Here is a 23901-nt window from a genome sequence, read left to right as displayed (position 1 = left end):
GAGGGCGCCCCTAGGCACAACAGTAATGGCCCCTATCTATCTAATTTTATTATTTTATTGATTTGTTATAAGCCCTCATTTGATGATAGGTAATTTAATAGAATAATAAAAAAACACTAACTATGACATATTATAATATACATATTTACTAAGTAGGACAGCTTACAGGGACAGTATGTGCATGTCCTACCTGTTTACTCTCAATTCAAAATGGCATATGGTACAATACAGTGGATATATTTTGCAGTTACTGTTACTTTTTGGGCTGACAATACCAACAGAACCATCCAAGTGCCGCCCCTAGGCACGTGCCTCAAGTACCTAATGGGAAATTCGCCACTGGATCGCACACTTGTACAGCTAAAATACACTCCCCCTGTCATCGGTGACTATCCAATCGCAGGGCAGCAAAACTCGCTGCCCAGCAATCAGGTCTGAATTACCCCCTATGTTATTATTTATCCCTTTGCAGAAATACAGTAGATATATAGCTGAGATTATAGAAGATAATGGGTGCCACATCTGCTGGGCACACTGACCCCTGGGTCCAAGGGGGCCCACACTGCACACATTGCACCCATATATTATACTTACCCCTCCGGCACCTCGCAACGGCGGCCCAGCACTGTGGATAAACATCACTCGGAAAATGGCAGCTGCGACCATTTCCGAGTAGTTTGCGCATGCGCACTGGAGATGATCCCGGGAGCAAGGCACAGACGCCATGTTCCCAGAGAGCAGCGCATTATGCCAGAGTCTTCTGCTGCCGGAGAGGAGGGGGCCCACGACGTCATTCCGAGTTGATCGCACGTAGCAACTTTTTGCTGCTCGTGCAATCAACTAGACTCCATCTATGGGGGAGTGTATTTTAGCATAGCAGGGCTGCAATCGCTTGTGCAGCCCTGCTATGCTAAAAAAGTTTTGTGCAGAACAAGACTAGCCCTGCAGTTACTTACCCTGTGCGATGGATCCAGCGATGAAGGTGCCGGAATTGACATCAGACAACCGCCCTCCAAACGCCTGGACACGCCTTCGTTTGGAATTCCACGCCCCAGAACGCCTCCCCGCTGTCAACCTTCTTGCGATCGCGCTAGCAATCACTTTCTTCTGGTTGTTGCTGTCGCCGGCTGTCGCTGGGCAATGGCGCGCGTGTGCATTGCGGCTGCCGCGCATGCGCATTTCTGACCCATTCGCACAGCAGCAAACGGGTCGGAATGACCCCCTTAAAACGTTCCTGGAAATATTAATATGTAATTGTAAGAAAGAGGTATATAAGTATGGATAAAATACTCAATATAGTCCTTATAGGTGTCTGGACTGGTCTATTCTTGGTCCATTAGGAGTGGTCTGCAGAGACATGTTTTTCCATATACAGAAGAATAAAGAAAAAAAGTACATAGTGTAGTATGTCTTTTAAAGTGAATGGTAGACCAGTTTTGTGTACACTAGTCTAATTAACACCTTACTGGAATGAAAGAATGTGGTACTGTACTCACACAATGGTTGTGCGTATTCCGCATATAAAGGGTATATCTTTAATCGGACTCATTCACCACTGCGCCTTCTACACTGTTTCATCGACATCCGAGGAAAAACATAGCTCTGAAGACCACTACTAAGGGACCAGGAACACTGAAGTCCGGATACCTATAAGGACTATATTGAGTATTTTATCCATACTTATATACCTCTTACTTACAATTACATATTTATGTTTCTTATGTAGTGAGCACCAGTGACACTTGGGGGTTTATTTACTAATATTCGTGTTTGTGTCGATTTCATGGGGTTTTCTTTTCGATTTTTTTAAAGGAACGTATTTTACTGCAACTTTTTTAATCCATTTTCAGTAATTTACTAAGCTGCCGAGTTTTCTTGTTTCGTATTTTCCGATGTCGATGTGATTCGTATTGTCAGCACGTGTTTTAGGGGAGTGATGAGTAAAACACTGCCGGACATAACACAATAAAGCCCAGCCGGATCACTGAAATCCGTGCAGGGCTTCATTGTGTACATTATGAGTAGTGTTTAAAGAGTTAAAAGTAGGAAATAAAATTGCGTGGGATCCCCCCTCCTATGTATAACCAGCCTCGGGCTCTTTGAGTTGGCCCTAGTTGTAAAAATACAGGAGGAAAAATGCATAGGGTCCCCCCATATTTATACAACCAGCACCGGGCTCTGCGTCCGGTCCTGGTTCAAAAAATATGGGGGACAAAGGATGTAGGGCTCCCCCATATTTTTTAAACCAGCACCGGGCTCCACTAGCCAGAGAGATAATGCCACAGCCGGGGGACATTTTTATATAGGTCCCTGCAGCCGTGGCATTACCCCCCCAACTAGTCACCCCTGGCCAGGGTTCCCTGGAGGAGTGGAGACCCCTTAAATCAAGGGGTCCCCCCCTCCAGGCACCCAAGGACCAGGGGTGAAGCCCGAGGCTGTCCCCTCCATCCCTGGGTGATGTACCGAGCGGTACAAAAAAATTTAGTGCAAAACAAGACAAGCCCTGTAGTTACTTATCCTGTGTGATGATTCTAGCGTCGGAGGTCCCGGAATTGACGTCAGACCTGATCACGCCTGCGTTTTCCCTACCACTCCCAGAAAACGGTTAGTTGACACTCAAAAACGCCCTGTCGTACTGTCGTATACACAGTACCAGCTCACACATACCCTTTTCACACTGCATAAATAACTCGGTATTAACCCGGTGCACTGTGCCAAATGACTAACCAAGGCATAGCTGTTAAAACTCTTCTATGTTTTCATTATTGGTAACACTGACAACCACAGCATGATCTGTGTGGAGCTTGTTTGTTCTTTCATGTATTTCCTCCTTACAGTCCGATTTAATCTTGCAGACCAGGAGCATACTGCTGTCGATAATTTATATTGCTTTCACATCGTAAAACCAGGTTGCACCCAGGACTTGTACACGGGTACTTCCTGGGTGCAACCCGGTTTGAGAACCCTTTCAGACTTGTGTGCGGAGGAAGCGCCTGGAGATCAGATCATCTCCAAGCACCACCTGTCCCTCTAGCGCCGCATCTTCCTATACTGTGAACAGATGCTGGGTCACATCGACCTGGCAACCTGTTCAAACTGCAACTGACGTGGATATTCGGGACTTACCCATTTTACACTGGACATCAACCCAGCAATATACCTGGTTATTTGTGCGGTGTGAAAGGGGTATTAGTCTGTATGCTTCATTGGAGCAGGACCTAATGTGAATTATGAAACAATGGGGGTCATTCCGAGTTGATCGCTCGCTGCCGATTTTCGCAGAGCAGCGATCAGGTGAAAAAACTGCATTTCTGCGCATGCGTATGACCCGCAATGTGCATGCGCGATGTACGGGTACAAAGCTCTATGTGGTTGTGCGCATAGATACACACACACACACACACACACACACACACACACACACACACACACACATATACATACACACACATACTGTAGATACACATACACACACACTTTCTCACTCACGCTCCTTCAACATACCATCTGGCTGGCTGGATTCATAGCAGTTTCTGTCCTCTTCACTCTGGTCCCAAGTAGCTCCACCCCTCTGTGCCATTTAGCTCCGCCTCCTTTCCGGCCAGAGCCCAGGACACTGCAAGGGGGCAGGGGATAGCTTCAAGCTGCCGACGCCGCTGCCTGTCAAATGTCAAAAGCAGCAGGGGGCCGAGGCGCAGCCGCGGGGATGCAGAGCAGGGAGAGCACCTCCCTGCACTGCATCCCTTTGCTGAGCGGGTAGCGCCGGGCCTGCAGCTGGGATTACAAACCATTAACCCTCAGGAGGTTGGTTCAGTCCCCCCTCTAAAGGCCCGTACACACTGGTCGATATATCGGCCGTTCTCTTGAACGGCTGATATATCGCGGGACCGTCGGCCAGTGTGTACGGCCGATACGTCTGTGAACTCCGTCGTTCACAGACATATCGCATCGGCTGCTACGGCGGGCGGCGGTGATTGACAGCTGAACTGGGCGGGCGTGTGTACATGCCGGCCCAGTTCATGACGTCAGTCCCCGACAGATCGGGCAGTGTGTATGCACAGCACACTGCCCGATCCGTCCATAGATATATCTGCAGATCAATTGATCTGCAGATATATCTACTAGTATGTACCCACCTTTAGTCCCTCGAAACAGGTAGCCTGGCTGCCAACCAGTACTACCTGAAAATAAATTACTAAAATAAAAAAATAAAGGAAACTCTCTGGAGCTCCAAAGAAATGCACCCGGCTCCTTAGGCATATTTTTCTAAACTGAGTCTGGTAGGAGGGGCATAGAGGAGAGGAGCCAGAACACACATACACACTCTAAAGGTTTTTAAAGTGCCAGGCTCCAGTGGACCCGATCTATACCCCATGGTACTAAAGTACAGTTCCCCAGTATCCACTAGGATGTTAGAGAAATACCACTATTTCTATAACCTTTTATATTTAAAATTAATTGTAATGGGATGGAGTGTTAACAGAGAAAAATTACATTACCTAATTCAGTAAACAACCATCATAGGGCATATTGTATATAAAGTTATAGCTAGACACAATGTAATACAACTTATGGCATGCTTAGACACACCAGATGCATAGCAGTTGTCCCTGGAAATCATTTTAAAATGCTTGAACTAATATGAGATCTGTCAAAAGATAGTATGAACTTTACACTTATCTTGTAACCACCATGCAGGGTTCACAGCAATAAATGCTTCTCTACGGCAGTGGTAGAACGGCTTAGTGATTAGTATATGGGTATACTGTAGACAGCATATTACAGCTGCATTTAATTTGATGTTCAGTAGGCAAAAAAGTGAATCCAGTTATGAGTTGTAAAAGTAAACATGGAATATAGGGTCAGTGTTCATATACAGGTATTTTGTCACAGCCCTGTGTGTCTCTGTAGGGCATGTGCTAAGTTTTTTGTATTTAGAGATTCAAGGGTATAAATTAAACATAAATTGGCCTTGGCACAAAAACTTATGTACGTGACTATCCTCAGGAATCCCACTGGCATCTCACCATCTTCTCGTAAAAGAATTTACCCACAACCGCCCTCTGCACATCACCTGGATAGATATGATTGTCCCAAGGGGGTGGATTAGCACTTCACATCACAAAGAGGAAACCTCAAAAATTCAAATACTTCCCTATTCAAATTGTTTTCTCATTTCTACCCTGAGGAAGCACATAGTACAGGTCAACTGGCCAAAGAATAACCTTTGCAAAAAAGAGTTATTCATAAAGGTTTTTTTTCCTTAATGTAACTGTTATTCTAGTGAAGTTAAGCTGCCATATTTCTTCTTTTGCATCAATAAAATGTAATTAAAAAGCTGAGCAGTACTTTACGATGTGTCATTTTCCCATCTAAAACAACAGTGCCCACATGATTTTGCAGACCACAGACTGCTATGTATGTCTTTTATGGTGCGTTATTATTATAACACTTCACAATTATAGGCAGGACCATTGCTCTCCTGATGTAAAGTGAGAATTGAGTGTCAGGCAGCAGCATTCTAAGGGCAGGAGAGATGGGGTTCTTCCCTTGGGGCTTATGTAATAGTCTGTAAGATGAAGGTTCTAGTCATTGCCTTTTACATGACTGACACTTTAAAAATATCGGCAGACTCTCCAGAGACCACATCACACAGGTTACCGGCGTTTGGGATCCCGCCGCCGCACCGGTCAACATATCGATGCTGGGATCCTGAGCTTTAGATTGCTAGCTGGGGAGGGGCGCGAGCACAACGATGCCCCTTGCGGGCTCGCTGTGCTCGCCGCGCAGCGGGCTCAGTGGCTCGCTGTGCTCGCCATAGGTTCTATTCCCACTCTATAGTTGTCGTGGACACCCACGAGTGGGAATAGTCCCTGTCAGTCGGCATGCCGACTGTCAGGCGGTTAAGTGGTCGGGATCCCGGCGTTGGTATAGGGACAGACGGTCTCCCGATCGCCGGTCACATAACTACTTCCCATCACACAGACTAGCAGGTTATTACATAAGCCCTCTTGTCTCCTGCTCCGCCCCCTGCCAGACACAGTGGGGGAGATTTATCAAAGCTTGGAAAGAGATAAAGTACCAACCATTCAGCTCCTAACTGTCATGTTACAGGCTGTGCTTTTGGATGATACTTTATCTCTCTGCACTTTCTTTCTATGCAAGCTTTGATAAATCTCCCCCAGTATTGAGACAAATCACCAGCTCTTCCTCCTGCAGTCATTGTGCAAGCAGACAGGTGACTGACAGTACGAGATCGGAGGGAAGGGAGGGAGGTGTAATATTATGCTCCATGCTACAGTTAATGTTTTAAGACCAGTGTGACCAGTGGATGAATAGGAATAAGGAATATTGGTGCAGTGAGGGCTAATGAAGCCTTCTGAGCCGTCATAAGCAAGTCTTAATGCTGGCATTTGACCCCGCACCTGGGCTGGACTCTGACCGGCTGGCAGTGGGGGAGGTAGGTTGCGGTGTGAGCATGGGGAGGCAGGAGCTGCAGCTCCAGCCTCCCCATTGGTTACCACACGGACTTGCTGTTAAAGCCACGGCGGGTCCTAGTGCCTGGCAGCTCTTTTATCAAATCGGACTGACGGAAATAGCAGTAGTGCTGCTGCTGTTCTCCTTTTGAAAAAAAGAAGTCAGAAACGACAGGGCCCGAGTGCCCCCCCCCCCCCCCCCCCCCCCTCCCTGGATCCGCCTATGATGATAGGGACATTTTTCCTATTTAATGGCTTATTTTGCTTCACCCTATACAGGTTGAGTATCCCATATCCAAATATTCCGAAATACGGAATATTCCGAAATACGGACTTTTTTCAGTGAGACTGAGATAGTGAAACCTTTGTTTTTTGATGGCTCAATGTACACAAACTTTGTTTAATACTCAAAGTTATTAAAAATATTGTATTAAATGACCTTCAGGCTGTGTGTATAAGGTGTATATGAAACATAAATGAATTGTGTGATTGTACACACACTTTGTTTAATGCACAAAGTTATAAAAAATATTGTCTAAAATGACCTTCAGGCTGTGTGTATGAGGTGTATATGAAACATAAATGCATTCTGTGCTTAGATTTAGGTCTCATCACCATAATATCTCATCATGGTATGCAATTATTCCAAAATACGGAAAAATCCCATATCCAAAATTCCTCTGGTCCCAAGCATTTTGGATAAGGGATACTCAACCTGTATAATAATTTTGCTCAGAGTGGAGTGAATGGTAAATATAATATTACAGGTTGAGTATCCCATATCCAAATATTCCAAAATACGGAATATTCCGAAATACAGAATTTTTTTAGTGAGAGTGAAATAGTGAAACCTTTGTTTTCTGATGGCTCAATGTACACAGACTTTGTTTAATACTAGAGATGAGCGCCGGAAATTTTTCGGGTTTTGTGTTTTGGTTTTGGGTTCGGTTCCGCGGCCGTGTTATGGGTTCGACCGCGTTTTGGCAAAACCTCACCGAATTTTTTTTGTCGGATTCGGGTGTGTTTTGGATTCGGGTGTTTTTTTCAAAAAACCCTAAAAAACAGCTTAAATCATAGAATTTGGGGGTCATTTTGATCCCAAAGTATTATTAACCTCAAAAACCATAATTTCCACTCATTTTCAGTCTATTCTGAATACCTCACACCTCACAATATTATTTTTAGTCCTAAAATTTGCACCGAGGTCGCTGTGTGAGTAAGATAAGCGACCCTAGTGGCCGACACAAACACCGGGCCCATCTAGGAGTGGCACTGCAGTGTCACGCAGGATGTCCCTTCCAAAAAACCCTCCCCAAACAGCACATGACGCAAAGAAAAAAAGAGGCGCAATGAGGTAGCTGTGTGAGTAAGATAAGCGACCCTAGTGGCCGACACAAACACCGGGCCCATCTAGGAGTGGCACTGCAGTGTCACGCAGGATGTCCCTTCCAAAAAACCCTCCCCAAACAGCACATGACGCAAAGAAAAAAAGAGGCGCAATGAGGTAGCTGACTGTGTGAGTAAGATAAGCGACCCTAGTGGCCGACACAAACACCGGGCCCATCTAGGAGTGGCACTGCAGTGTCACGCAGGATGTCCCTTCCAAAAAACCCTCCCCAAACAGCACATGACGCAAAGAAAAAAAGAGGCGCAATGAGGTAGCTGACTGTGTGAGTAAGATTAGCGACCCTAGTGGCCGACACAAACACCGGGCCCATCTAGGAGTGGCACTGCAGTGTCACGCAGGATGTCCCTTCCAAAAAGCCCTCCCCAAACAGCAAATGACGCAAAGAAAAAAAGAGGCGCAATGAGGTAGCTGACTGTGTGAGTAAGATAAGCGACCCTAGTGGCCGACACAAACACCGGGCCCATCTAGGAGTGGCACTGCAGTGTCACGCAGGATGTCCCTTCCAAAAAACCCTCCCCAAACAGCACATGACGCAAAGAAAAAAAGAGGCGCAATGAGGTAGCTGACTGTGTGAGTAAGATAAGCGACCCTAGTGGCCGACACAAACACCGGGCCCATCTAGGAGTGGCACTGCAGTGTCACGCAGGATGTCCCTTCCAAAAAACCCTCCCCAAACAGCACATGACGCAAAGAAAAATAAAAGAAAAAAGGTGCAAGATGGAATTGTCCTTGGGCCCTCCCACCCACCCTTATGTTGTATAAACAAAACAGGACATGCACACTTTAACCAACCCATCATTTCAGTGACAGGGTCTGCCACACGACTGTGACTGATATGACGGGTTGGTTTGGACCCCCCCCAAAAAAGAAGCAATTAATCTCTCCTTGCACAAACTGGCTCTACAGAGGCAAGATGTCCACCTCATCATCATCCTCCGATATATCACCGTGTACATCCCCCTCCTCACAGATTATCAATTCGTCCCCACTGGAATCCACCATCTCAGCTCCCTGTGTACTTTGTGGAGGCAATTGCTGCTGGTCAATGTCTCCGCGGAGGAATTTATTATAATTCATTTTAATGAACATCATCTTCTCCACATTTTCTGGATGTAACCTCGTACGCCGATTGCTGACAAGGTGAGCGGCGGCACTAAACACTCTTTCGGAGTACACACTTGTGGGAGGGCAACTTAGGTAGAATAAAGCCAGTTTGTGCAAGGGCCTCCAAATTGCCTCTTTTTCCTGCCAGTATAAGTACGGACTGTGTGACGTGCCTACTTGGATGCGGTCACTCATATAATCCTCCACCATTCTTTCAATGGGGAGAGAATCATATGCAGTGCCAGTAGACGACATGTCCGTATCCGTAATCGTTGTCAGGTCCTTCAGTCCGGACCAGATGTCAGCATCAGCAGTCGCTCCAGACTGCCCTGCATCACCGCCAGCGGGTGGGCTCGGAATTCTGAGCCTTTTCCTCGCACCCCCAGTTGCGGGAGAATGTGAAGGAGGAGATGTTGACAGGTCGCGTTCCGCTTGACTTGACAATTTTCTCACCAGCAGGTCTTTCAACCCCAGCAGACTTGTGTCTGCCGGAAAGAGAGATCCAAGGTAGGCTTTAAATCTAGGATCGAGCACGGTGGCCAAAATGTAGTGCTCTGATTTCAACAGATTGACCACCCGTGAATCCTTGTTAAGCGAATTAAGGGCTCCATCCACAAGTCCCACATGCCTAGCGGAATCGCTCCGTGTTAGCTCCTCCTTCAATGTCTCCAGCTTCTTCTGCAAAAGCCTGATGAGGGGAATGACCTGACTCAGGCTGGCAGTGTCTGAACTGACTTCACGTGTGGCAAGTTCAAAGGGCATCAGAACCTTGCACAACGTTGAAATCATTCTCCACTGCGCTTGAGACAGGTGCATTCCACCTCCTATATCGTGCTCAATTGTATAGGCTTGAATGGCCTTTTGCTGCTCCTCCAACCTCTGAAGCATATAGAGGGTTGAATTCCACCTCGTTACCACTTCTTGCTTCAGATGATGGCAGGGCAGGTTCAGTAGTTTTTGGTGGTGCTCCAGTCTTCTGTACGTGGTGCCTGTACGCCGAAAGTGTCCCGCAATTCTTCTGGCCACCGACAGCATCTCTTGCACGCCCCTGTCGTTTTTTTAAAAATTCTGCACCACCAAATTCAAGGTATGTGCAAAACATGGGACGTGCTGGAATTTGCCCATATTTAATGCACACACAATATTGCTGGCGTTGTCCGATGCCACAAATCCACAGGAGAGTCCAATTGGGGTAAGCCATTCCGCGATGATCTTCCTCAGTTGCCGTAAGAGGTTTTCAGCTGTGTGCGTATTCTGGAAACCGGTGATACAAAGCGTAGCCTGCCTAGGAAAGAGTTGGCGTTTGCGAGATGCTGCTACTGGTGCCGCCGCTGCTGTTCTTGCAGCGGGAGTCCATACATCTAGCCAGTGGGCTGTCACAGGTATATAGTCCTGACCCTGCCCTGCTCCACTTGTCCACATGTCCGTGGTTAAGTGGACATTGGGTACAACTGCATTTTTTAGGACACTGGTGAGTCTTTTTCTGACGTCCGTGTACATTCTCGGTATCGCCTGCCTAGAGAAGTGGAACCTAGATGGTATTTGGTAACGGGGGCACACTGCCTCAATAAATTGTCTAGTTCCCTGTGAACTAACGGCGGATACCGGACGCACGTCTAACACCAACATAGTTGTCAAGGCCTCAGTTATCCGCTTTGCAGCAGGATGACTGCTGTGATATTTCATCTTCCTCGCAAAGGACTGTTGAACAGTCAATTGCTTACTGGAAGTAGTACAAGTGGGCTTACGACTTCCCTTCTGGGATGACCATCGACTCCCAGCAGCAACAACAGCAGCGCCAGCAGCAGTAGGCGTTACACGCAAGGATGCATCGGAGGAATCCCAGGCAGGAGAGGAATCATCAGAATTGCCAGTGACATGGCCTGCAGGACTATTGGCATTCCTGGGGAAGGAGGAAATTGACACTGAGGGAGTTGGTGGGGTGGTTTGCGTGAGCTTGGTTACAAGAGGAAGGGATTTACTGGTCAGTGGACTGCTTCCGCTGTCGGCCAAAGTTTTTGAACTTGTCACTGACTTTTTATGAATGCGCTGCAGGTGACGTATAAGGGAGGATGTTCCGAGGTGGTTAACGTCCTTACCCCTACTTATTACAGCTTGACAAAGGGAACACACGGCTTGACAAATGTTGTCCGCATTTCTGGTGAAATACTTCCACACCGAAGAGCTGATTTTTTTGGTATTTTCACCAGGGATGTCAATGGCCATATTCCTCCCACGGACAACAGGTGTCTCCCCGGGTGCCTGACTTAAACAAACCACCTCACCATCAGAATCCTCCTGGTCAATTTCCTCCCCAGCGCCAGCAACACCCATATCCTCCTCATCCTGGTGTACTTCAACACTGACATCTTCAATCTGACTATCAGGAACTGGACTGCGGGTGCTCCTTCCAGCACTTGCAGGGGGCGTGCAAATGGTGGAAGGCGCATGCTCTTCACGTCCAGTGTTGGGAAGGTCAGGCATCGCAACCGACACAATTGGACTCTCCTTGTGGATTTGGGATTTCGAAGAACGCACAGTTCTTTGCTGTGCTTTTTCCAGCTTGAGTCTTTTCATTTTTCTAGCGAGAGGCTGAGTGCTTCCATCCTCATGTGAAGCTGAACCACTAGCCATGAACATAGGCCAGGGCCTCAGCCGTTCCTTGCCACTCCGTGTGGTAAATGGCATATTGGCAAGTTTACGCTTCTCCTCCGACAATTTTATTTTAGGTTTTGGAGTCCTTTTTTTTCTGATATTTGGTGTTTTGGATTTGACATGCTCTGTACTATGACATTGGGCATCGGCCTTGGCAAACGACGTTGCTGGCATTTCATCGTCTCGGCCATGACTAGTGGCAGCAGCTTCAGCACGAGGTGGAAGTGGATCTTGATCTTTCCCTAATTTTGGAACCTCAACATTTTTGTTCTCCATATTTTAATAGGCACAACTAAAAGGCACCTCAGGTAAACAATGGAGATGGATGGATACTAGTATACAATTATGGATGGACTGCCGAGTGCCGACACAGAGGTAGCTACAGCCGTGGACTACCGTACTGTACTGTGTCTGCTGCTAATATAGACTGGTTGATAATGAGATGTAGTATGTATGTATAAAGAAGAAAGAAAAAAAAACCACGGGTAGGTGGTATACAATTATGGACGGACTGCCGAGTGCCGACACAGAGGTAGCTACAGCCGTGGACTACCGTACTGTACTGTGTCTGCTGCTAATATAGACTGGATGATAATGAGATGTAGTATGTATAAAGAAGAAAAAAAAAACCACGGGTAGGTGGTATACAATTATGGATGGACTGCCGAGTGCCGACACAGAGGTAGCTACAGCCGTGGACTACCGTACTGTACTGTGTCTGCTGCTAATATAGACTGGTTGATAATGAGATGTAGTATGTATGTATAAAGAAGAAAGAAAAAAAAACCACGGGTAGGTGGTATACAATTATGGACGGACTGCCGAGTGCCGACACAGAGGTAGCTACAGCCGTGGACTACCGTACTGTACTGTGTCTGCTGCTAATATAGACTGGATGATAATGAGATGTAGTATGTATAAAGAAGAAAGAAAAAAAAACCACGGGTAGGTGGTATACAATTATGGATGGACTGCCGAGTGCCGACACAGAGGTAGCTACAGCCGTGGACTACCGTACTGTACTGTGTCTGCTGCTAATATAGACTGGTTGATAATGAGATGTAGTATGTATGTATAAAGAAGAAAGAAAGAAAAACCACGGGTAGGTGGTATAAAATTATGGACGGACTGCCGAGTGCCGACACAGAGGTAGCTACAGCCGTGGACTACCGTACTGTACTGTGTCTGCTGCTAATATAGACTGGATGATAATGAGATGTAGTATGTATAAAGAAGAAAAAAAAACCCACGGGTAGGTGGTATACAATTATGGATGGACTGCCGAGTGCGGACACAGAGGTAGCTACAGCCGTGGACTACCGTACTGTACTGTGTCTGCTGCTAATATAGACTGGTTGATAATGAGATGTAGTATGTATGTATAAAGAAGAAAGAAAAAAAAACCACGGGTAGGTGGTATACAATTATGGACGGACTGCCGAGTGCCGACACAGAGGTAGCTACAGCCGTGGACTACCGTACTGTACTGTGTCTGCTGCTAATATAGACTGGATGATAATGAGATGTAGTATGTATAAAGAAGAAAGAAAAAAAAACCACGGGTAGGTGGTATACAATTATGGATGGACTGCCGAGTGCCGACACAGAGGTAGCTACAGCCGTGGACTACCGTACTGTACTGTGTCTGCTGCTAATATAGACTGGATGATAATGAGATGTAGTATGTATAAAGAAGAAAAAAAAACCACGGGTAGGTGGTATACAATTATGGATGGACTGCCGAGTGCCGACACAGAGGTAGCTACAGCCGTGGACTACCGTACTGTACTGTGTCTGCTGCTAATATAGACTGGATGATAATGAGATGTAGTATGTATAAAGAAGAAAGAAAAAAAACCCACGGGTAGGTGGTATACAATTATGGACGGACTGCCGAGTGCCGACACAGAGGTAGCTACAGCCGTGGACTACCGTACTGTACTGTGTCTGCTGCTAATATAGACTGGTTGATAATGAGATGTAGTATGTATAAAGAAGAAAGAAAAAAAAACCACGGGTAGGTGGTATACAATTATGGATGGACTGCCGAGTGCCGACACAGAGGTAGCTACAGCCGTGGACTACCGTACTGTACTGTGTCTGCTGCTAATATAGACTGGATGATAATGAGATGTAGTATGTATAAAGAAGAAAAAAAAACCACGGGTAGGTGGTATACAATTATGGACGGACTGCCGAGTGCCGACACAGAGGTAGCTACAGCCGTGGACTACCGTACTGTACTGTGTCTGCTGCTAATATAGACTGGATGATAATGAGATGTAGTATGTATAAAGAAGAAAGAAAAAAAAACCACGGGTAGGTGGTATACAATTATGGATGGACTGCCGAGTGCCGACACAGAGGTAGCTACAGCCGTGGACTACCGTACTGTACTGTGTCTGCTGCTAATATAGACTGGTTGATAATGAGATGTAGTATGTATGTATAAAGAAGAAAGAAAGAAAAACCACGGGTAGGTGGTATAAAATTATGGACGGACTGCCGAGTGCCGACACAGAGGTAGCTACAGCCGTGGACTACCGTACTGTACTGTGTCTGCTGCTAATATAGACTGGATGATAATGAGATGTAGTATGTATAAAGAAGAAAAAAAAACCCACGGGTAGGTGGTATACAATTATGGATGGACTGCCGAGTGCGGACACAGAGGTAGCTACAGCCGTGGACTACCGTACTGTACTGTGTCTGCTGCTAATATAGACTGGTTGATAATGAGATGTAGTATGTATGTATAAAGAAGAAAGAAAAAAAAACCACGGGTAGGTGGTATACAATTATGGACGGACTGCCGAGTGCCGACACAGAGGTAGCTACAGCCGTGGACTACCGTACTGTACTGTGTCTGCTGCTAATATAGACTGGATGATAATGAGATGTAGTATGTATAAAGAAGAAAGAAAAAAAAACCACGGGTAGGTGGTATACAATTATGGATGGACTGCCGAGTGCCGACACAGAGGTAGCTACAGCCGTGGACTACCGTACTGTACTGTGTCTGCTGCTAATATAGACTGGATGATAATGAGATGTAGTATGTATAAAGAAGAAAAAAAAACCACGGGTAGGTGGTATACAATTATGGATGGACTGCCGAGTGCCGACACAGAGGTAGCTACAGCCGTGGACTACCGTACTGTACTGTGTCTGCTGCTAATATAGACTGGATGATAATGAGATGTAGTATGTATAAAGAAGAAAGAAAAAAAACCCACGGGTAGGTGGTATACAATTATGGACGGACTGCCGAGTGCCGACACAGAGGTAGCTACAGCCGTGGACTACCGTACTGTACTGTGTCTGCTGCTAATATAGACTGGTTGATAATGAGATGTAGTATGTATAAAGAAGAAAGAAAAAAAAACCACGGGTAGGTGGTATACAATTATGGATGGACTGCCGAGTGCCGACACAGAGGTAGCTACAGCCGTGGACTACCGTACTGTACTGTGTCTGCTGCTAATATAGACTGGATGATAATGAGATGTAGTATGTATAAAGAAGAAAAAAAAACCACGGGTAGGTGGTATACAATTATGGATGGACTGCCGAGTGCCGACACAGAGGTAGCTACAGCCGTGGACTACCGTACTGTACTGTGTCTGCTGCTAATATAGACTGGATGATAATGAGATGTAGTATGTATAAAGAAGAAAAAAAAAAAAAACCACGGGTAGGTGGTATACAATTATGGATGGACTGCCGAGTGCCGACACAGAGGTAGCTACAGCCGTGAACTACCGTACTGTGTCTGCTGCGACTGGATGATAAATAATGATATAAAAAATATATATATATCACTACTGCAGCCGGACAGGTATATATTATATAATGACGGACCTGCTGGACACTGTCTGTCAGCAGAATGAGTTTTTTATAGAATAAAAAAACACCACACAAGTCACACGACGAGTGTTTAACTTTTTCAGGCAATCACAATATAGTATACTATACTGGTGGTCAGTGTGGTCAGGTCACTGGTCAGTCACACTGGCAGTGGCACTCCTGCAGCAAAAGTGTGCACTGTTTAATTTTAATAATATGTACTCCTGGCTCCTGCTATAACCTATAACTGCTCCCCAGTCTCCCCCACAATTAAGCTGTGTGAGCACAGTCAGATATTATACATAGATGATGCAGCACACTGGGCTGAGCACAGATATGGTATGTGACTGAGTCACTGTGTATCGTTTTTTTCAGGCAGAGAACGGATTATATTAAATAAAACTGCACTGGTGGTCACTGGTCAGTGGTCAGTCACTAGTAAACTCTGCACTCTCTAGTACTCCTAAGCTCCAGTAAATCAAGTGTCTCTGTCTCAATCTCACTCTCTCTCTTCTAATCTAAATGGAGAGGACGCCAGCCACGTCCTCTCCCTATCAATCTCAATGCACGTGTGAAAATGGCGGCGACGCGCGGCTCCTTATATAGAATCCGAGTCTCGCGATAGAATCCGAGCCTCGCGAGAATCCGACAGCGTCATGATGACGTTCGGGCGCGCTCGGGTTAACCGAGCAAGGCGGGAAGATCCGAGTCGCTCGGATCCGTGTAAAAAAAGCTGAAGTTCGGGCGGGTTCGGATTCCGAGGAACCGAACCCGCTCATCTCTATTTAATACACAAAATTATTAAAACTATTGTATTAAATTACCTTCAGGCTGTGTGTATAAGGTGAATATGAAACATAAATAAACTGTGTGAATGTACACACACTTTGTTTAATGCACAAAGTTATTAAAAATATTGTCTAAAATGACCTTCAGGCTGTGTGTATAAGGTGTATATGTAACATAAATGCATTCTGTGCTTAGATTTAGGTCCCATCGCCATGATATCTCATTATGGTATGCAATTATTCCAAAATACGGAATAATCCAATATCCAAAATACTCCTGGTCCTAAGCATTTTGGATAAGGGATACTCAACCTGTATATATATCTACCACTACATGTTTTGTAATGTTAAAAAGCTGTTATTTATTTTTCTAGCACAAACACTGAATGCTGGAATCTGGACTTTCATGTACCAGCTGGCAAGAAGGCTGCCTCCTGAGGATGATGATGGAGACTCGGCAGAGATGAAGTAGCACTTCTTATTGCTCCAGGCCAGTCGTCTGAAAAAAACAAAATTGTTTATTTGATGAAAAGTGTTTTGTGATAAAAATAGCTCCTAATTACCTATGCAAGGGCAATACTGGTAACTAGGCTCCAAAATCTCCTAAAATTGAAAATCTGATTCCTATGATTTTTCCACCAGTCCTCTCACCTAGCGGCTCTTCTACTTTGCATACTGTAGGTGTCTTCCACGAGTCGTGAGTTGTGTGTATGCAATCGGAGGACCATCCAGATGCAATGGTGTAAAAACTAGAGTAGGTGTATTGAGATTGAGATATGGTCCTTAGGTCGACCTCACTTAGGTCGACAGTCAATAGGTGGTCCACTATTGGTTGACATGAATTAGGTCGAAATGGGTATTATGTCGACGTGGGCCATAGGTTGACACATGAAAAGGTCAACATGATTTTTTCACACTTTTTTTATTTTTTTAAAACTTTTGCATACTTTACGATCCACACGGTCTACGATCGGGAATAATGACCTGTGCCGAGCGTAGTGGTAGCAGAGCGAGGCACCTTGTCGGAAGCATGGGGAACGGAGTGAGCCATGCGAGGGGACACGGTGCACTAATTGGGTTTCCCAGGCACTTTACGAAGAAAATGACACCAAAAAATAAATAAACTCATGTCGACCTTTTTCCATGTCGACCTGATGACCATGTCGTCCTTTTCTAGGTGTCAACCTAGTGCCTGTTGACCAATAGTGGTCAACCTAATGAGTATCGACCTAAATAGGGTCGACCCAACAATCCCATTCCATTCAGGGGCTGCTAGAGAGTTTAATATATACCTGTTTGTGGAGTGAATCTTGCATGAATTAACATAAAATATGCACACGCAAGTACAGGAAATGGAATGTTACATGCATTTCTATCACACGTACAATTCTAAAGGCAGATCTTGGATGTTCTAAGTTATTCTTATATAGGCAAAGTTCAGTGGGGGCTAGGAGAACAGTTATGATTTGCAACTAGTATAGGAAGATGCACGTGCATGCTCATTATGATGACTAGTAAAAAAAACAGGTGCACGTGCTACAGATGCAGTTGCGTAAAGCTCTGCATATGGGCAAAATCTATGCGCTTTTTCCATGTATGCCTGTTTTGGGCAATGTAAGTTCAATTTGCTTCCAATTCTGAATCATCCTTCTAATGTGTTTCGTGTATAGGGTTAAATACTAAAGCTGAGTGCACACCTATGCAATAATCATATCGGTGTATATGCAGCAGCAATAGCCAGTGGTGCCGAGCGGGGGGTGTACTAATTGGGTGGGCCCGGGTCGGTGCCCCCCCACCCCTTTTCTTTTATCTTTCAGCTGCCAGCAGCCTAGTGGGCTCACAGCGCAGCTTGTATCATCTGTCTGTCATGTTGGAAAGTGATTACACACTGATCACACCCTCCCCCCTACCTGGCTCTGACCCTCACTGAAGGGTACACGGTTCCCCCCTGTACAGGTCAGTGCTTCTTAAACATCGATTTATTGTAGTTGGTTTTTTTTTAAAGGGGGTGTGGCCACACCACTGGGATTAGGCCATACCCCCTGCTTTACCGGGGCCCAGGAAAGGTCTCTACGGCCCTGGCATTAGCCAATAAACGACTACAAGTGCTACTGCAATGGTTAGATCGGGGGTCAGAATTTTTTGCCCTGCTTAAAAATTGCGATATCTGACCTCCTGATCCCCTTGATGAAAGTGCATACACTGAGCTAAAAATAGATCAGTGTGTACAGGGTGCACAGTGATCAGATAATCATTCTGAGAAAGAGAGTGTAAATCTGAGTGTGTACCCAGCTTAAGGCTATGACAGAAACTTGTCAGGACCAATGATAGAAATCATGCTTTATAACAAACGAAAAGAGTTGACAAAAAGAATTTAACAGTCCTGGTTATGCTCTACTAAAATACATTGAAAAAAATATGTTCCAAGTTTTTGTTCCATATTAAAAGCAATTTTTTCCTGAACTATGAATGATAACTTACTGATTTGAAAGGAATAAACCAGTTTTTCAGAACCGAGAGTGTTAAACAAATCCAACAATGCTAGAATAGGTTTACATCTCAGAAGGCTTACATTCCACCCCCTTGAAGGATCATGAGAAAAGATTGGTTTAAGTGCTTTCACTGTTTATTTGAAGTAAATCAGCCTTTTTTTGGCCACTTTTCTCTAATGGAGATTTAGACAAACTAACACATGAAAAAATCGTGTTTCTCTCTTTCTCGATTACCCCATTGTGTACACAATAGCAAAGTACGCATATTATTATTATTATACAGTGGGAAACGATTTTGTTTATTGAGTATTAAGCACCTAAGTAAGAAAATGGGATTTTTGACTTCTGGATAATATCTTTTTAAATGGCTACTGTACTGTGTGTATTAGGTACCATAAGGATAGTGGTGATCCGCATAGGGTTAGGGCCATAATACCAATGCCAAATTATATGCAGACATCTACAGTAGTACCCTATTTTAATTCAGTGTCAATAATGACCTTGGTTTGTAGATTTAATTCAATTTGATTAAGTATTCTAACAGAGAAACATTAGGGGTCTGACCCTGAGACTGGCACATCTTTATGCTAATGCCACTACAAAGTCCTTCCATGGTGTACATCCTTGTGTCTGAATGTGTAAGGACTGTGTATGCTGAAATACCACTTGGTGCGTCTTTATGTGTACCATTATTATATGCACCATCGAAACGTGCACCAACTAGTAGATTGTCTCCTGTCTCCTGACAAAAATTAACCCATGTATATATATATGTGTGTGTGTGTGTGTGTGTGTGTGTGTGTGTGTGTGTGTGTGTGTGTGTGTGTGTGTGTGTGTGTGAATGTACATGTGTTTAGAGCAGAGTAGATGGGTCTAGTGGTTTTTATTTGCTGTCAAATTCTATGTTTCTATGCATATCTCAAGGTTTGTGATTCCTACGGGTCTGGTCTGGGAGTCACATTCCCAGAGTTGCAGCTCAAAATATCAGAGGAAATATTTTAGGTATTGGTTTTGGTAATGATTTGGAGCTTGTTTGTTTTTCAAATGAATAGATCATGGGTGGATGGGATCTTTGCTACAACAAATGTTATGTTTTAAATTGCACGCAACAATGGAAAGAAGTAATGGAGAAACATGAATAAGGTTGGAGGAAATTGTGGAAGGTGGAAAGTATTGAAGTGGAGGAGCATGAGGGGACAGTGGGAATGTACAGCACTGAACTCAGGTTTGGGTAAGACATTTCCAATATAATATATACTATTAGCCCATGGTGGTGCAAGAACTGCAGGCTTACCTGGCTGGGGTAGTGGAGTAGGCAGTTTTTAACTCTTGGAAATTGATAGTTGTGCTCAGTGAGTCATGCAGATGAATAGAGATGGTAGCCCGGTGTTTTAATAAATAACGTTTGTTTTTTGTGTGACATATATTACTGTATGAATTTGCATAAATATAATAAGCCTCATTTTATTGCATCTGCTTTTGGCTTGGTGGACTCATGCAATATTTCAATTCCCCACTATTTGGATAGATCTACTGTACCTATATTTAAATGAATGAATTAATGAATACTGAATAACGCCTCCCCCCTTCCCCAAATACTTGACCAGCTAAACTAGGGGACACATCCAAACTGGTCAACTTATGGCTGGAGCCTCTATGGAGGTGAAGTGCAAAATCTATTTGGCTCCTGTACCCTGAAGCTACTAATGTGATGCTGAAAAACTCTGGAGTAGTTCCTGGACCACGTGATTAGGATGGGTGTGGATCATTAGGTTAACAGTGAAAAGGTTGACAGTGTCTAGGTCAATTCCAAATGGTGGACATGGACGAGGTCAACATGAACAAAAGGTCGACATGGAGAAAGGATCGACACAGAAAAGGTAAACATCAGTATTTTATGTTTTTTGGTGTTGTTTACTTTTCCAACCACCTGGAACCCCAATTAGTGTACCGCTTCGCTTGCCATGCTTCGGGCAAGATGCCTCGTTACACTACCGATGCACTTGAGATAGGTTACTTTTCCCAATCATAGTCTACATAGATGGTGAAATATGAAAAAAATTTAAAATATTCAAAAAAACCTCATGTCAACCTTTTCATGTGTCGACCATTGTCATATTGACATTCTGACTGTGTCGACTTCTTGACCATGTCGACCATTAGTGGTTGATCTATTGACTGTTGTCTTTTTTACTGTTGACATAAAGACCGGATACCAATATAGATACCGTGGTAATGAATGATATTACTGTGAGTCAAACAAAAGTAATTTCTCACACTGGCTGCTAATGATTTTTTAACAAAGAGGTAACAGGTTTGGGTTCCTCATTTTTAAAATGTGTATCTTATTTTTAAAATGCATGTTTATGTATTATTTACTTATTTATGACTTATATTGTGACCACGGGGGTAAAAAAGTTGCCACTCCAGGGGGCCTAATCCTTTGTTTACATTAACTTGTATACTCAGTCAGGGGTGCTTCGAAGAGCTTCAGGGTTCTAGTTTTTAATGTGAGACTTAGAGCCTCAGGAAGGATGTAAGCCATTTTACTCCTCCATATAGGATCCAACCTGTATTGACCAGCCTGTGACACTGTTAAAAACATAGTGCCAAGCTAAAGGTACCATCATTGGATCCAGAGATGAGAGCAAAGCGTAAAAGGAGTAACTCTGTATACCGGCAAAACCATCTTTCACTACAGTTGGGAAAAATTGGCTGTATTTTTTTTACAAATTAAGGTTAAGAAACCTTGTGCAATATTTATTCATCTTCTAATGTGAACAAAATTGATTGCAAAAATGGCTGCTAAAATGTACAAAATATAAAGCCAATGGTTACTTCTTTATTCTCATATTTCTTAATCTGTTCACTGCCACTGCCACTGTTTACTCCTACTTCAAACTCTTAATGCTATTGGTCTCCAGGAGTTTCCCTGTCATGATTCACCCCTACCACCTGATTGCTCCTTCTCTGTCTATAGCTCTAACAACCCCCCCCCCATTAATGTTCCTCAAGGCTCTGTCCTTGGTCCCACTCCTCTTTCTTCTTTACACCTTCCCCCTTGGTAAACTCATCAGTTTCTCTGGTTTCCAATATTACCATTGCACTGATGATACTCAAATGTACCTATCTTCCCCTGACCTCTCAACCTCTGTCCTGGCTCAGGTATCTTCATGTCTCTCAGCTACTGTATCTCATGGGGCCTCAGCATTTTCTCAAGCTAAACATGTTGTTAACTGAATTTGTTGTCTTTCCCCCTACCAGTGCCCCATCTCCTCCCACAGTCTCAGTTTCTTCTGATAACATCTCCTTCTTGGCTCTCTCCAAATTCATGGCCTGGGTGTCAACTTTCACTCTTTCCGTCCGTCAACCCACACATTCAAAATATACCTCACTCTCACCACTTCCACCCTCTCAACATCTCTAAGATCAGACCTTTTCTCACTCCTGATGTCACCAAAACTTTTTGTCCATGCACTCATCATCTCCCAGCTTGACACTTGTAACGTCCTTCTCTCTGGCCTTCTCCTCACTCGCTTTCCCCACTTCAATCCATCATGAATGCTGCTGCACTTCTCATTTTCCTCTGCAGAAGTTCTGTGTTTTCCCTCCCCCCTCTGTAACTGCTTCACTGGCTCCTCATCCCCCTTCAGAATTCAGGTCAAACCCCTTAACCTTACATGCAAAGGACTTAATAACTCTGCACCCTCCTATATCTACAACCCCATCTCTGTTCACATTCCTACCCCCCCCCCACATCCACAAACACACACTTCATTCTTCCTGACTGCTGCCTCTACAGGCCCCTGGATATCTCCATTCATGCCTCCAAGACCTCTCCTGATCTGCCCCCTCTTCTGGAAGTTACTTCCATGCCATGTGGAAATTTCTACCAGTTTCCCCATATATTTAAATGTTAGGAAATAATGTGGGCGCTCGGAGGGGATAATAGTGCAACAGCTGCTGGTTTTGTAAATGTACAAATTTATTGGTAAAAAATTATTTCTAAAAATAGACACTGAATGGCTGAATGCCTCAACATTACATATACACAGTTAGATAAAAATAAAACATGTAAATAAAATAAAGGACTGTGTCCTAAAGCTCAGAACTTGCTGGTAATTAATACACAAAGCCTGTTAGATGTTAGTTTTTTGCATTCATAAGCCGGCTGTTAATGGCTACAAAGGGTTAAAGCATATTGAGCTCAATTGCAAGTTGAAAAGAAAGAAGCTGGTTAGTACTTGATAGAGCCTGTTAATACTTCACCGATGCAGAGCTGATGTGAAGAATATTCAATAGTAAAGGCTAGTGATGATATCAAATGGACTGGGTCCACGTCTGTCTAATGTCCATAGAGCTTACTTGATCCACTGGCTGGCTTAATAGCAGACCGCTCAGCGGCGGTTCCCTTAGACAGGTCCTGCTGTTAATGGTGCAGTATGCTGACAGCTATCGCTGGGCCAGGGTGAGGACGGAGTCAGAGAGTCCAAGGCGCAAGTCCTGGGTAACAGGGGACGCTGTGATGCCGCTGTGATGCCGCGTTACGCGGCTTCCGGGTTCGGGGCTTCCGGCTGCGTTCCACAGTCATTCCACCTGCGTTCCACAGACCTCCGATGAAACCGCCCACTTTGGAGGCGGAGAAACGCGTCAGCTGACCTATCTCCGACTGTGGAACGCAGGTGGAACGCAGCCGGAAGCCCCGAACCCGGAAGCCGCGTAACGCGGCATCACAGCGTCCCCTGTTACCCAGGACTTGCGCCTTGGACTTTCTGTCTCCGTCCTCACCCTGGCCCAGCAATAGCTGTTAGCATACTGCACCATTAACAGCAGGACCTGTCTAAGGGAACCGCCGCTGAGCGGTCTGCTATTAAGCCAGCCAGTGGATCAAGTAAGCTCTATGGACATTAGACAGACGTGGACCCAGTCCATTTGATATCATCACTAGCCTTTACTATTGAATATTCTTCACATCAGCTCTGCATCGGTGAAGTATTAACAGGCTCTATCAAGTACTAACCAGCTTCTTTCTTTTCAACTTGCAATTGAGCTCAATATGCTTTAACCCTTTGTAGCCATTAACAGCCGGCTTATGCATGCAAAAAACTAACATCTAACAGGCTTTGTGTATA

The 23901-nt window shown here is 44.7% G+C and overlaps 1 long non-coding RNA gene across 1 annotated transcript in view; it reads left to right on the top strand.

The window, feature by feature from the left end:
• LOC135057980 (uncharacterized) overlaps positions 1-18697 on the top strand; it is an 85496-nt gene extending 66799 nt beyond the window's left edge. Inside the window, exon 3 of the long non-coding RNA XR_010244505.1 lies at positions 16652-18697. This is a non-coding gene — a long non-coding RNA (uncharacterized LOC135057980). The remainder of the gene's footprint in view (positions 1-16651) is intronic.
• The last annotated feature ends 5204 nt before the right edge of the window (positions 18698-23901 follow it).

The sequence above is a fragment of the Pseudophryne corroboree genome, chromosome 3 (assembly GCF_028390025.1).
Source record: "Pseudophryne corroboree isolate aPseCor3 chromosome 3, aPseCor3.hap2, whole genome shotgun sequence".
NCBI classification, from domain to species: domain Eukaryota; kingdom Metazoa; phylum Chordata; class Amphibia; order Anura; family Myobatrachidae; genus Pseudophryne; species Pseudophryne corroboree.
This window is presented reverse-complemented; position numbering and strand designations above follow the sequence as displayed.